Source organism: Pongo abelii, chromosome 14 (assembly GCF_028885655.2).
Source record: "Pongo abelii isolate AG06213 chromosome 14, NHGRI_mPonAbe1-v2.0_pri, whole genome shotgun sequence".
Taxonomy (NCBI): Eukaryota; Metazoa; Chordata; class Mammalia; order Primates; family Hominidae; genus Pongo; species Pongo abelii.
Genome location: NC_071999.2, coordinates 20,467,236 through 20,482,784, shown reverse-complemented (window position 1 = coordinate 20,482,784; position 15,549 = coordinate 20,467,236). Strand labels below are relative to the sequence as shown.

Genomic DNA, 15,549 nt, shown 5'->3' with positions numbered 1-15,549 from the left:
CTTTATTTTAAAAAAAAAAAAGAAGAAAAGCTTTAATATGCTACCAAACGACAAAAAGAACAGCATCACCACCGACACTCGTAAGTACTCTCCACACCAGGCACTGCGTTAAGTACTTTCCTTGCCTTACCCACATTCTTCAACCCAAAGAAATAGGTGTTGTAAATATTATCTAATGAATAGTGATATGCCCCCATTTGAAAAGAAAGACTCGACATCACAAATATGCCAATTCTGCCTTTAGCACAGTTGCAACCCAAAACTACCACTGAGGATTTCTAGTCTAGAGAAGACAACACATTATTCCCTCCTAAGAAGTGTAACCTAAACTCTAGAAATAAGAGATGAGATGATCAATGGAGAATTCTGAAAGGTGGAAAGAAAAAGGCTGCTGAGGGACTCTAGACTAGGGAATGCATAGTGGCCAGGTGTCTCCCTGGACCCCATCCAACAGGAAGGTGACCCAGGCCCAGTGTTTCCCAACTCCCAACCTAGCAATGGAAGGCAACCCAGGCAGGCTCAATGCCCCCAGATCAAAGGAGATCTTCCCCACAACAAGAAAACCAGCTCCGCACACCAAGACGACCACCATTCCCCACCCACCTAACTGCAGCAGGTGGCCCAGCCTGGGGCAGCTCCCTGTTCCCTCAGGTGGGCAACAGCAGGGACCGGTGGGAGAGTCCCAGAGATACCAGATAAGCCAAGCATACCAAAATAGCACCATGAAGGCTCTGAAATTAAATTGTCATTGGAATCACAGCCCACAGAGTAGACCAGGACTTACATACTAAACCTAAACAGGAAGACTGACTGCAAAAATAAAAAAATTACATAGGCCTCCTAACAGAATAATCAAAGTGTACCAAGTTTTTTCTTTCGTGCATTATGCTTTTGACTGTATCTTATTTATTTATTTATTTAGAGATGGAGTCTCACTCTGTCACCCAGTCTGGAGTGCAGTGGCACAATCTCAGCTCACTGCAACCTCTGCCTCACAGGCTCAAGCAATTCTCCCCCATTAGCCTCCCAAGTAGCTGGCCCCACAGATGCATACCACCACACCTGCTAATTTTTTGTATTTTTGGTAGAGATTAGTTTTCACCATGTTGACCAGACTGGTCTCAAATTCCTGAGTTCTAGCGATCTGCCTCCCTCAGCTTCCCTACAGCTACACCTGTACTGGGATTACAGGTGTGAGCCACTGCACCTACACTTAGCTGTATCTAAAAATACATCACCAAACTCAAGGTCACCTGGATATTCTTGATCTAGAAGCTTTGTGATTCTGCATTCTACATTTAGATCTTTGATCCATTTTGAGTTTTAATTTTTGAGAAGGGTGTAAAGTCTGAACTTAGATTCTTTTTTTTTTGTACATGGATGTCCAATTTTTAAGCACCACTTGTTGAAGAGACTATATTCTTTCATTTAATTGACTTTGCTTCTTTGTCAAAGCTCAGCTAACTATATTTGCATAGGTCAATTTCTGGGCTCTCTCTTCTGAACCATTGATCAATCTGCATGTTCTTTCACTAATGCCATGCTATCTCAATTATTTAGCTGGAGAGTAAGTCTTAAAGTTGGGTAGTGTCAGTCCTCTGAGTTGTTGTTATTCAGCATTTTGACTATGAGTCTTTTGCGTCTTCATATATGCTTTAGAATACATGTGTTTATATCTACAAAATAACCTGCTAGAATTTTAATTGGAGTTGAGTTGAATCTATAGATCAAGAAGGGGAGTATTAACATCTTAACAGTACTGAGTCTTGCTATCCTTGCACATGAAATATCTATCAATTTATTTAGATTTCCTTTGATTTTTTTTATTAAAGTTTTGAAGATTTCCTCATATAGATCCTGTACATATTTTGTTTACTTTATGCCTACATATTTCATTTTGGGGGTACTCATGTAAATAGCATTGTATTTGAAATTTCAAATTCCAATTTTTTTCATTGCTCGTATATAGGAAAGCAATTAACTTTTAATACTAACCTTATGGTTTGGATTTGTGTCCCCACTCAAATCTCATGTCTAATTGTAATCCCCAGTATAGGAGGAGGGGTCTGGGCAGAGGTAATTGGATCATGGGGGAGGATTTCTCCCTTGCCATTCTTGTGTAGTGAGTTCTCACCAGATCTGATTGTTTAAAAGTATGTAGCATCTCCCTTTGCTCTCTCTTCCTCCTGCTTCAGCCATGTAAGGCATGTCACCTCCCTCTTCACCTCCTGCCATGATTGTAAATTTCCTGAGGCTTCCTCAGCCATGTTTCTTGTGCAGCCTGCAGAATCGTGATCCAATTAAACCACTTTTCTTTATAAATTACCCAGTCTCAGGTAGTTCTTTATAGCAGTGCAAGAACAGACTAATACAGAAAATTGGTACTGGGAAGTAGAGCATTGCTATAAAGATACCTGAAAATGTGGAAGCAGCTTTGGAAGTGGGTAATGGGCAGAGGTTGGAAGAGTTTGGAGAGCTTAGAAGAAGGAAGGCCTGGGTGCAGTGGCTCACACCTGTAATCCCAGCACTTTGGGAGGCTGAGGTGGGCAGATCACAAGGTCAGGAGATTGAGACCATGCTGGCTAACACGGTGAAACCCCGTCTCTACTAAAAATACAAAAAAAAAGAAAAAAAAAAAAAGAATTAACCAGGTGTGGTGGCATGCACCTGTAGTCCTAGCTACTAGGGAGGCTCGGGCAGGAGAATTGCTTGAACTCAGGAGGCAGAGTGGTGAAAATGAGCATCTCTTGTTCCAGAGCTTAGAGGAGAGGCTTTCAGTTTTTCTCCCATTCAGTAAGATACTATACTTGTGGGAGTGTCTTCTATGGCTTTTATCGTGTTGAGGTATGTTTCTTCTATACCCTGTTTTTTGAAGGGTTTTTACAATAAAATGTTGAATTTTATCAAATGCTTTACCGCATCAATTGACATTATTATATAAATTTTGTCCTTCATTCTGTTGATATGATGATCACATTGATTTGCGTATTTTGAACCATCCTTCCATTCCTGGCATAAATTCCACTTAGTCATTATGAATAATTTTCAATATGTTGTGGATTTGTTTTGTTTGTAAATTTCCTTGAGGATTTTTGCATCAATTTTCCATAGGGATATTGGTCTGTAGTTTTCTTTTTTAATGTGTCTTGGGTTTAAGTATCAGGCATTGAAATATTCCTCCCTCCTCTATTTTTTGGGATAGTTTGAGTAGGATTGGTGTTAGTTATTCTGTAAATATTTGGTAAAATACAGCAGTGAAGCTATTGCTTCCAGGATTTTCTTTGTTGGTAGTTTTTATTAAGGCTTTGATCTCATTATTTGTTATTGGTCGGTTCAGGTTTTGAATTTCTTCATAGTTCAATCTTGGTAGGTTGAACTACTACAAGAAGACATTGGGGAAATTCTCCAGGACATTAGACTCGGGAAAGATTTCTTAAGCAATACCCCACAAGCACAGGCAACCAAAGCAAAAGTGGACAATTGGGATTGCATTAAGTTAAAAAGCTTCTGCACAGCAAAAGAGACAATTAACAAGGAGAAAATCTAAAAAATGGGGAAACATATTTGCAAACTATCCATTTGACAAGGGATTAATAACCAGAATATGTAAAAAGCTCAAACAACTGTATAGAGAAAAATCTAAGAATCTGATTTGAAAATGGGCAAGAGATCTTAATAGATATTTCTCAAAAGAAGAAATACAAAAGACTAACAGACTTAGGAAAAGATGGTCAACATCACTGATTATCAGAGAAATGCAAATCAGAAATATGAAGAGATATCATATCACCCCAGTTAAAATGGCTTTTTTTTCAAAAGACAGGTGATAACAAATGCTGGTGAGGATATGGAAAAAAGCGAACCCTTGCATACTGTTGGTGGGAATGTAAATTAGTGCAACCACTATGGAGAACAATTTGGAGGTTCTTCAAAAAACTAAAATTAGAGCTACCATATGATCCAGCAATCTCATTGCTAGATATATACACAAAAAAGAAAATCAATATATTGAAGAGATAACTGCACTCCTATGTTTATTGCATTACTATTCACAATATCCAAGATGTGGAAGCAACCTAAGTGTCCATCAACAGATGAATGGATAAAGAAAATGTGCTTATATACAATGGAGTACTATTCAGCTGTAACAAAGAATGAGATTCTGTCATTAGTGACAACATGGAATGGTGCTGTAGGATATTATTTTAAGTGAAATAAGCCAGCCACAGAAAGATAAACTTCGTACATTCACATTTATTTGGGGGAGCTAAACATTAAAACAATTAAACTCATGAAAATAGAGTAGAATGGTTGTTACTTGAGGCTTGGAAGTGTAGTCAGTGGGGGGAAGTGGGGATGGTTAATAGGTACAAAAATAAGATCTTTTATTTGATAGCACAAACAGGGTAACTATAGTCAGCAATAGTTTTTTGTACATTTTAAGATAACTGCGTATAACTGAATTGTTCATAATACAAAGAAATGATAAATGTTTGAGATGATGGATAACCCATTTACCCTGATGTGATTATTATGCGTTATATGTTTGTATCAAAATATCTCATGAACCCCATAAATATATATATGCATACTGTGTACCCATAAAAACTACAAAAGACCCATAGATGGTGACATCTGGGGATTTCCTGGTACAATAGTGGGTTCTGGCTGATCATCCCACAGGGAAGCCAGTCAGCAGCCACACAGTTCCCCTACACACACCCCCCTAGTAATCGGCTTTGTTAGTATATAAACCTTAAAATATGTGCAGAAAATATCACAAGTCATACGGGAAGTGGAAAGCAAGATCACAATGAGGTACAACTTCATACCCATTAAAATGGCAATTATAATGCAAACAAAAGATGGAAAATAAAAAGTGTTGACAAGGATATGGAGAAAATGAAACCCTTGTGCATTACTAATAGTAGTGTAAAGTGGTAGACTGCTCAACAGAGCAGCACAGTGGTTCCTCAAAAAGTTGAACATAGAATTACTATATGACCCAGTAATTCCACTTTGAGGTATATAGCCCCAATAATTAAATGCAGGGACCCAAAAAGATACTCGCATAGCAATGTTCACAGCAGCATTACTCACAGTAGCCAGAAGGTGGAAGCAACATCATGCCCACTGGTGGATGAATGGCTAAACAAATGTGATACATGCACGCAATGGAATATTATTGGAATATTATTCGTTTTTAAAGGAAGGAGATTCTGACACATTTCACAATGTGGATGAACAATGAAACCTTGAATACATTATGCTAATGGAAATAAGCCAAACACAAAAAGACAAATACTATATGATTCCACTTATATGAGGTACCTAAGATAGGCAAAGTCACAGAGGTAGAAAGTAGAATGGTGGTTAATAGGGACTGGAAGATGACAGGAGTTAGGAATTACTGTTTTACAGGTACAGAGCTTCACATGAAAAAGTTCTAGAGAGGAATGGTGGGAATCATTACAAAACATTATGAATATAGTTAAAGCAACTGAATTGTACACTTAAAATAGTTAATGTAATACATTTTATGTTACATGTATTTTGCCCACTGAAAAAATAAAAATATATAAACACACAGCAAATGATGACCAGGCCTTTGAAGAAAGCTTATAAAACAAAATTAAGAAACCAAGGCTGGGCGCAGTGGCTAACGCCTGTATTCCTAGTAGTTTGGGTGGCCGAGATGGGCGGATCACGAGGTCAAGAGATCGAGACCATCCTGGCCAACGTGGTGAAATGTATGTTTAGTCTCTACTAAAAATACAAAATTTAGCTGGGTGTGGTGGCATGTGCCTGTAGTCCCAGCTACTGAACCCGGGAGGTGGAGGTTGCAGTGAGCTGAGATCGCGCCACTGCACTCCGGCCTGGCTACAGAGCGAGACTCTGTCTCAAAAACAAAAACAAAAAAAAAAACAAAAAAAAAAGGAAAGGAAAAGAAAAAGAAACCAAAACACCAGGTAGCAATGGGGAGAATCGAAGAGGTGAGCAGAGTAAACAGAACACAGGGGCAAGGTCAGGAGAAGGTGTTCGACAACTGTAAATGTGAGAGCATATGAAAATGTCACCAGAAAGATAGAAAATCAAGGTGAATTAGATACCAGAAAATTAAACACAAAATACAAAAAATGAGAGAGGGAGATGACAAAAATTAGAAAATCAACTCAAGAGGTTCAATACCTAACAAGAGATCCAGAAGAAAAAGGGAAGCTAGAGGGGAAGAAAATTATTATAGAAACAATAGAAAGACATTTCCAAGAATTAACAAGAAAAACAGACATGTACCACTAGGGGTTTATTAAATGCACAAATTAAAAAAAAATAAGCCTACCCCAAGATTCATGATTGGAATGGTATATGCTAAGTATACTCTGAAAATTTTAAATATTCTGAAGGAGGTAAAGCCAGAGTGGGACAGGATGGGTGAGAGACAGGTCACATAAACATGTTATTTTGAAATATAAAAATACATTTTTTAAGTAAAAAATGTTGACATTGGCTGTGTCTGGGGAGTAAATAGGAAGTACTGAATGAAGAGCAGTCTGTTTTTTTGTGAAATCTTATGCTACCATTGGACTTCTAAAACCATGTTTCTTTAAATTTTATCCTGGCTGTCTTTCAAAGTAATGCATTTGCAGCTTATATTTACATGTAAAAATATGCAGGTGAGAAATGCTAATATAAAATTATTCCAAAGCCTTTTCTAAAGTGTCAAGAAGTGCTAGGATTTACTTAGCAGAAATCATCTCAGGATGAATTCCTTGTCAATTCTGAGAAATGACTGCCAGAGAGAGGAATAACAGAGTGGTCACAAAACTGTGATCAAAAGACAGCCTGATCAAAACATACACTAAGAAATTCATAATTGTTAGATAGAAAACGCAAATGTGCAGATTCCCTGGGATTTCTCACTAAGTTAATTTTTGCAGAAATAAACCATGTTTTAACGGTTTAGTTTCCTTTGGGATGCATTTAGTTTTAAATACATTCAATATTAATGAAATACCTAAATCTATTATAAATATTATTTCAAAACATCAGAAAGTCAAGATAATTTGACTGAGTATCTAAAAATAAACTCATTTTCTTGAAAGAATGCAAGTAAAATGTTCAGTAAGTGATTAATACATGTACCACAGGTTACTCTGGCAATGTTGTGCTTCCTTTAGTTCATGGTAGTCTATGTAAGAGTCCTAGTCTTGTCAGAAAAGAGGTATTTTACCTAAATCAGAGAAACAAAAATATAGTATTCTGTTGTTTTTGACTTCACCTCTAGTTGAATTCAGAAGGCATATTCTGAAATAGCACAGAAAAACATGTAAAGTTTCTCAGTCACTATCACTACCACAATTAAGATGCATCTAAAAACAGCATGGGTCTGCTACAGATTATGTCACTTTCCAAGATGCAAAGTTTTACAGACTTAATACACAAAGCTCTCAACTCACAAAGGTGAAAAGATAACTGACTGAGTAGGTGAACAAGCAAACCATCTCAACAAGATTAAATGAAAGCAAAACAGATGCACTCCAAATGCAAATATGGTATGCACATTATGTTACCTCTGGCCATATGTACTAAAGAACAGGGAGAGAACTCAAGGCCCTAGAACAAGAGAGAAGTCCAGGCCAGGCTCTGGGAACTAACTAGCCATGTGGATTGTGAACAATCACCTCATCCTTCATGGCCTCAATTTCCACATTTATGAAATAAGGGGTCTGGCCAGGAGACACATAACAGCATTCTACATGTAACTGGAGAAATTGTGTCATGGATAGGGAAGGGAGGGTAATTAACAGAATTGCCTCTAGAGGGCAAATAACAGAATTGCCTCCAGTTTCTCCATGGCTTTCTAAAGAGGGGTCAAGACTTGCTGGATGCCAGATGTTTTCCAGGGATCCCAGAGAATTGGTCTACGGAGGCAGTGCTTTACTGTATTATAGAAGAAGAATTAATCACACTAATTGCTTACTCTGTACTTTTGCTTAATGATACAATATAAACAAATACAATGAGAAATAATTTTAAAGCAATCAAATGGCCTTCAAGTTATTAAAGCTCCTGAAGAATCAAACATTACCTCCATATATAGGATTATTATACTAGGTGCAATTAATGATTTGATTTATAGATGTTTTTACATAGGTTTGATTGCAACAAGTCTAGGGGTATAAAATCGATAAAATCTGCCTTCTAATAAGCAGTGGTTTCTGCCTTTTTCTTTAAAAATTATATCAAAATAGTAAAACATGAATATTTTAAAATAAAAAATTATTGACATTTATTTTCATTCTGCCTGCTGAATTTTAACTTTTCCTCAAAAAGAAAAACTTCTTTCTCATGCAAACTATCCCCATATCCCTAATTAGGATGAATTATTGAAGCATCCTGGGTGATTTCTGAACACTTTCAATCCTTCAATTATTCAGGTCTAGTTTAATGGCACCTGAGAACAATTATATACTGAGAACTGTCCCAAACTGACAAAGGTGACCAAAGAGCTTATACAGGAGCATACCTGTACCCTCACATTGGCTCCAAAGTCTCCAGAGGGAAACGGACAGGACATGATGAATCAGCTCTCTTTTTACTGTATTATGCTTGGAAAGATTGTTATGGAAACATAGAATAAATAGATAGATAAATCAACCTTGCCTGGAAAACTGGAAAAAGGTTCAAAGAGGAGACAAATTTAGACCAATATGTACCAAGAACTCATTGATTCTTACAGGAGTAGGATATTACCAGACAGACAAGTGAAATTCAGTAGGCAGAATGATAATAAATGTCATTTATTAAATATTAAAAAGACAAATACCTTCCCTATTTTAGCAGTGGAGAAGGTAGGCAAAGGAACTGAGGAGTGGAAGTTGAAGGCCAGCTCTGGGTGCTTTGTGAACAGAGCCCAGTTGACAGTGGGAACATTTGTGCTCTATGCTAAGGACCTTCTCTGTAATGACAATCCACTTGGTTGCACTAAGAATTCAAGAGCATTTGTATGAATATATACAATTTAAGGGAAGATAAAGAGAAAAATTTGCTATCAACTCTGTGTAGATTTGGAAAATGATATCAAAGGAACAGTTTCACCTGCAATTTATTTGTCTAGAAAGTTTTATTTTATTAAAAAGTGTAGTCTACAAACTTGAGCCTCAATTTTTGGCAATAAACTCAAAAATGCTACACAAACCATCACAGAATTCAGTTTGTCCTGGCAAGAAAGGAAAAAGAAGAAAACAATCCTCCATACGAGAGGGGGTCTAAAGGAAATTCCCAAACCTCCATGATTTTGCAGGAGACAAGATAAAGGTAATCACCCGCAGCACCTGGACCCAGCTAGATTAACTACATTTACTGAGCCTCCAGAGGAAGGTCTTCAGGACTCAGACCTTAGTTATAGATTAGAAATTAATCACTTATGTCTTCAGACAGGCCCTGTTCCATGTTTAGAGAGAGATCTTTGAGCACCCATCTTCATACATTTGAGAACAGGGTCACTGAGAGGGAGTCTCTGAGGTCACAGAGTTTATTAGTTCATTTTCACATTGCTATGAAGAAATACCTGAGACTGGGTGATTTATAAAGGAAAGAAGTTTAATTCACAGTTCCACATGGCTGGGGAGGCCTCAGGAAACTTAGAATCATGGTGGAAGGGGAAGCAAACACATCCTTCACATGGCAGCAGGAGAGAGAAGTGCAGAACGAAGAGGGGAAAATCCCCTTATAAAACCATCAGATCTCGTGGGAACTCACTCAGTATCATGAGAACAGCATGTGGGAACCACTCCCATGATGTAATGTCCTCTCACGAGGCCCCTCCCCCAACACGTGGGGATTACAATTCAAAATGACATTTGGACGCAGACACAAGAGCCAGACCATGTTACAGAGCCAGAAGAGCTGAGCAGTGGGCGCTAAGTAAATGTTCATTAAACCAAACCACTACACAAGGCTGGCTTCATAGAGGTTCCACCTGTGCAGTGGCAAAAGCCCCACTGTCAGAGGGGACCTGAACTTGGTTTAGTGCTATGTTGTCACTGCCTTCAAATTCTTAACAATTTTTGAACAACAGACTCCACATTTTCAGTTAGCACCGGGTCCTGCAAATTATGTACCCAGTCCTGCCCCTGAAACAAAGATACGGTTTGTTCATGAAGGGACTCACTCGACCCCTCCCTGCCCATCTCACTCCAAGATGCCCTAAGTAAAGGGCAACACAGAGCTAGGAGAAGGCAGTATTTGAGGATGATCTTGGAGGTCCCACCTGATCATGGCTGGCGATGCTTGTGTGTGGGCGGGAGAATTTGGCTGCTCTCTTCTGGCACCCTCCATCCCATGCATAAGGCCTGCACTTTGCCTGTCTGTCCTCCTAAGTCCTCCTACCTGACTCAGACCAGGAGTGTGGATGGGGTGGGGGGGGCACTGGGGCCCAGTACTCCTGGTCCCAGCTGGAGTTCCCTGTTGATTGGGGGAGATTTGGCCCCTCTGACTACTCCTACCCCATCCCCACTAGGACAGGAGTGGGAGAAGGGGACAGGGTGGGAGGCTTAATTAGTAGCCAGGGCCAGGTGGCAGGCAGTGGGGCGAAGATCAGGCTGAATTTTCCTGCTACAGATCTGCTCTCCAGAAGAGGCATTCATGAACTGGCTTGGGCTGTGGCTTGGCTATTTTAGGAATATTCTTAACCCTTCCTGAGTCACTGCCGCCATCAGACTTCTCTCCCAGAGCACAGAGCACCAGACTGTTCCGTCTCCCTGTCCCCTCCTCCGAAGCCCCTGCTTTCCTCCCTGGCAGCTGAGGTCAGAGTTTTCTCAGGGGTGGGGCAAGTTGACTTCTGCCAAGGAAAACTCCCGGGTGCCTGAGACCCCTTCTTTGTCCTATGACTTCTCCCTCTTCATCACAGCTCTGGACTCAGCAAAGTGGCAGAATGGGCATCACCTCAGCCCTTCTTCTCATCTTATAAAATTGGAACCTCAGCATCTCTCATCTGAGGGAAAACAGTTGACCTGCATCCCCAGAGTAAGATGGGAAGCTGCAGTCCTGATTTCCAGCCTCTGGCAGAGGAGGAGCCCGTGCCTGCCTGGCTTTCATGCCCTGTTAGGGGCAAGTTTCCAACAGGGAGTCACATACAGCAGCCTGAGCCCCTCATGGGGTTACCTGTGTCTGGTTTTTTCCTCCACTCCAGGTCCTTCCCAGAGTCTGGCTTTTTGGAAAAGCCTAGGCCATGATATAGGCATTACCTGTGTAAGGCTAAGGGGGGTCCCACTGCGGGCCAGGAGGGCTCAACATCAATATATCTGAATTTCAAGCCAAGACAGGGGGAAAAGATCTTGGCTCAGTGTCAGGGGTTTCTGTGTCCATGCTGGGCTTGCCTGAGCTGGGAGGCCCAGGCCTCCTTGTGATGCCTTCTGACACTAGGAGTTGGAGTTTGCCACCAACTGCTATTGGGAAAGTTTGACATGGTGATCCAGGAATAAGGCTGATGATGCCACAAAAATGCCCAAGGGCCTGTGGTGTGCCTGACAGTATCCTGGGAAGTGGGTATAGAGGATCAATAATCAATAATCATTCTCTTCGTGAGAAAGGAAGCTCTCTTGGGGTGCTTAACCAAGTGTCTGGCCACAAGCCTAGGCCAGGGTTGATGGGCTGGGGCAAGTGAGTCATCCCAACTAATTCCCCCTCCTCCAGGTTATCACAACCACCCCAGCGCCAGAAGTGAAAGAGCTGGCTGCAGCTGGGCATGAGGCCAAATGAAAATGCTTTCGCTCCCCTGCAGAGGGTGCCCTTGCAAAGGGGGAGTCACTGAGCTGCAGTTTCTTCTGCCTTCAATCCAGAAAGAGCCTGAAGGATTGATCAAGGTGTCCTGGGAAAGATTTTGAGTTCAAAGAGAGAGTCCCCTCCAGGAGCTCCAGGAGAATTTTGTGTGGCATTTAAAGAGTAAGAAGCTGCTGGGTGTGGCAGCTCACACCTGTAATTGCTGTGCTTTGGGAGCTACAGGCAAGAGGATCACTTGAGGCCAGGAGTTAGAGAACAGTCTGGGCAACACAGTGAGATACTCCCCCCCACTGCAAAAAAAAGCAAGAAGACCCCTCCCTTTACCTCTACTTGAGAGACGTGACTAGAAGGCAGAAAGCTGGCCGTGGAGGCGGGAGTCTTTCTCTTCAGGCAGAGGTAGGGCTGCTTCCTGGGGCAGAGGCGTGGATGCTATTTCTGGCTCTGCAGTTCCTGATGAAGACATACTGGGGCACCCAGGCTAACCTTTGGCAAAACTAAGAGCTGAACTCAGGAGTCCCTGATGCCTGCCTCTGATGCGGTCCCCCCTACCCTCCCCCATGTGTCTCGCTTCATAGCTCCAGGCCAGGAGCCCCAACTGGCTGGTGGAGGATGTCTTGCTCCTCAGCAGCTGGGATTTGTAAGTATTTATAGGAACATGGAACAGATCAGTGGCTGACAGGCCCAGGAAGCAGACAGGCCCCTTCCCAGAGGTCACCAGCTTCACTCCCCCTTTCTGCACCCCATCCTGATTTGAGGGAGCCCATGATGACAAAGAGGGAGTAGTTGAAAAAGGTGTGGAGTGGCAGCCTCTAAAGGAGCTCAAAGGATGCATTTGTCCATCTGCCCTGGGCTCAGCTTCCACACTCAGTCACTCACTTCCCTCCACCTTCGCCACAGCTCACCTGTGTGTCCACACAGCCAAGGCCACACTGACCCCAAACATACACTGTTTCAACTCTGAGCACTTCACTGTCACTCGCATGTGTACACACATGCTTTCTAATTTCCACAGCCACGTGGATGCTTACAGGCTCACACCTTTGCACGCACACAAGCTGGCTCACAGGCCCAGATCTCGGTCATTCCCCACAGGTCTTAATAAAGGTTCTGGGAGGGAAACTTGTTTCCTAAGGCAGGGTGGGAGTGTGTGTAAGAGTGTGTGTGGTGAGAGTGAGAGAGTGCGTGTGTTAGTGTGTGTGTGTGTGGAGCAGGAGTGACTAGGTCCTGAGTTTAGGGAGTTGGGAAGAGAAAGGAGAGATGGAGACAAGTGTGGACCAAGAGCCACTCAGAGCTGCCTGGAAGGGAAGCCAGGCTGAGATAAAGGCAAGACAAAGAGACACCGACAAGGATCAAGCCAGGGTGGGGTAGGGACTGGGGACAGAGTCCGCCCCCATGAGAAGCTGTCACATTGCTGCTCTGGTGCCCTGTGACAGTGGCACCATCTCTAGCTGGAGACTTCCCCCTCTGGATCTTGTCATTGTGACTTTGCTTTGCTACTTGCGCAGCCAGGAGTGGTGACAGGCAGGGAATATGGTGCAGGGAATAGGGAACCCACCCGTCACTGCCCATCTCATCACCTGCTGGAGGGGGTGTGGTGGTGCAGATGAAAGCAGCGATCGGCTTGGCTGCCCTTGCCTCCTAGTGCCACAGTGGAGGCTAGGGGAGCAACCGGCCTTCGTCTCCAAAAGGTGGGCAGGGTTATCCACACTTTGCCCAGGTCCCTGAAGCCTGCGGCTGAGCTTGGGGAGAATGGGCCAAGTCTCTGGTCCCAGGCACCCAGGATCTATTAGAGACAGGAACCAGCATATGAGACAGGGGCTTAAGTAGGAGGTTGGAGAAGACACGTTTTTGGCATAAACCGGGACCCCTCTCTTTGCTCACTGAGCTGGCTGCCTGTGCGGTGCTGATCCTGGCCCTAGCCGCGTCCGCCTGGGACAGCGCCTGAGCGGTGGCCGATCCCACCTGGATGTCCCGGCGGGCTCCCACCCTACGCCCGCTGTCCCTGGCCATGGTGGGGAGAGGCTCGCGCTGCTCCTCGCCATGCTTGGCGGCCGCTGCTGCCGGGCTTCGGGTCCGGCGTCGCACACGCCCCGCCAGCCCTGGCCACCGATCCGGAAAGCCCTGGGCTGCGGGCCCCGAAGCCAAGAGACGAAGCAGGTCCCAGGGGCGACTCCGAAGCCGCATCTCCAGCTTTGTTAGTGGGTCCGGGAAGCAGAGGCCGCCGCCGGCCACCGTCGTGGGCGAGAAGTGCACCAGGCGGCCGGGGCTCCCGCGGGGCACCCCATGTGCGCGCCAGGCCCCGCTTCTCCGTCGCAGTTGCGCCCCGGCTGCCCGGGGCCTGCGAGTTTCCCGCCAGGGCCGGGGGCTCCCGCGCGGTCCGGCCAGGAGGAAAGAAGGCAGGGCTGCGGCTCCGGCCACGGGGCGGGGGCAGAGAAATGACCCCGGCGCCGTCCGGGCGTCCAGCTCGGTTCCCGCCGTGGCCAGGAGACTCCCAGGAGCGCTCTGGGGACCACAGAGCCCTGGAACTCACCGGGCAGCCTCCTGGCGCAAAAGCGGGCGGAGCCTGAGACAGCGCGCAGTGAGGCGGTCACGCTCCACCCCCGCGGGGCGGCAGGACTCGGATTTCGCCCCCGGTTTTAAAATTGTGCCGGTGGAGCCCGGGACGCTGGGAAGAGCGTTCTGCGCCCCTCCAGTCGCGGTCTCCGCACTAAACCGACTTCCAGAGCCGCCTCTGCTCCCTGGAGGGGCGCAGGGGCGGACACTGGCGTCCCACGAAGTCGCAGGTCCTTAGCCTGGGGGCTGCCCCCCACTCTCGGGATGCAGGGGGCTTTCCGCCTCGCTGCGCTGCCCCCGGGGGGCCAAGGCGTGGGCTGCAGGCGAGAGAGGCGGCCCCGATATCGATGGAGAAGCACGGAGGGCTTCCAGGTCGCGGCTTCCCTGTTGTTGAGAGGAGTTGGGAGTCAGGTTCCAAAGAGACAGCGCTCCCGGTTATAAGCACAACCGGAACCGCTGCTTCCGCAACCGCGAGTCTAGGGCGGAGCTGTTGGGTGGACACAGTGGGTGAGGCACGGGCAGGCAGCTGCTTCGCCTCGGAATCCGCCTCCGACAGGGGCCCGGGGGCCGGCCCCAGCTTTCCCTCGGTCACCCTCCAACCCTGCTCTCTCGACCCCCAGCACCCCTCCAGGCCCAGTTCGCTTCAGAGGCGCGAGACCCGAAAACAAAGAAGAAGCGAGCTCAGCCTCAATCCCCGTCCCAACGCCACTTTTGGGACCGCTGCCCTGGAGAATTGAAGGGGGCGGACCCCGGATTAAAGCCGCTCCCTTCCCAGCCTTGCCCCGCTTTCCTTCTATCGGTGATGGTTTCGTTATTGGCAGGCAAGAGCCAGGCTCCCTGCGCTCCCGGGACCGGGCCATTGGGAGGGGGTTCTGGAGCTCATGCCTGGGGTCGGCCCGGCGGGGGGTGACCCCGCGCCCTCGCCCGTGCAGGGAGAACAGCTGGTTCCCGCCGGGGCAGGGAAGCGTGGACGGTGTGGGCTCAGGCGCCTGGCAGGCACGCGGGGCCTCTAAAGCTTGGCCACTGTCACGGGTGGTGTGGTTGTCTCTTCCGCCCCCGCCACGCCTTCCTCCTGGGACGGGGATTCATTCCCTGGCAGGTGTCGGGGACCTAGCGCCCTTGCAGGGGACTCCGCCCGGAGCCTGAGGCGGTAACTTTAAAATCAGACGCTTGGGGACCGGGCTGGGAAAAACTGGCGGAAAATATTATAAC

At 45.4% G+C, this 15,549-nt stretch overlaps 2 pseudogenes; both read left to right on the top strand.

Moving 5' to 3' along the window:
- Positions 1 to 15,549, top strand: part of LOC129049436 (double homeobox protein A-like) — a 53,177-nt pseudogene that overhangs the window by 25,624 nt on the left and 12,004 nt on the right.
- Positions 38 to 14,448, top strand: LOC100445848 (collagen alpha-2(I) chain-like; annotated as a pseudogene).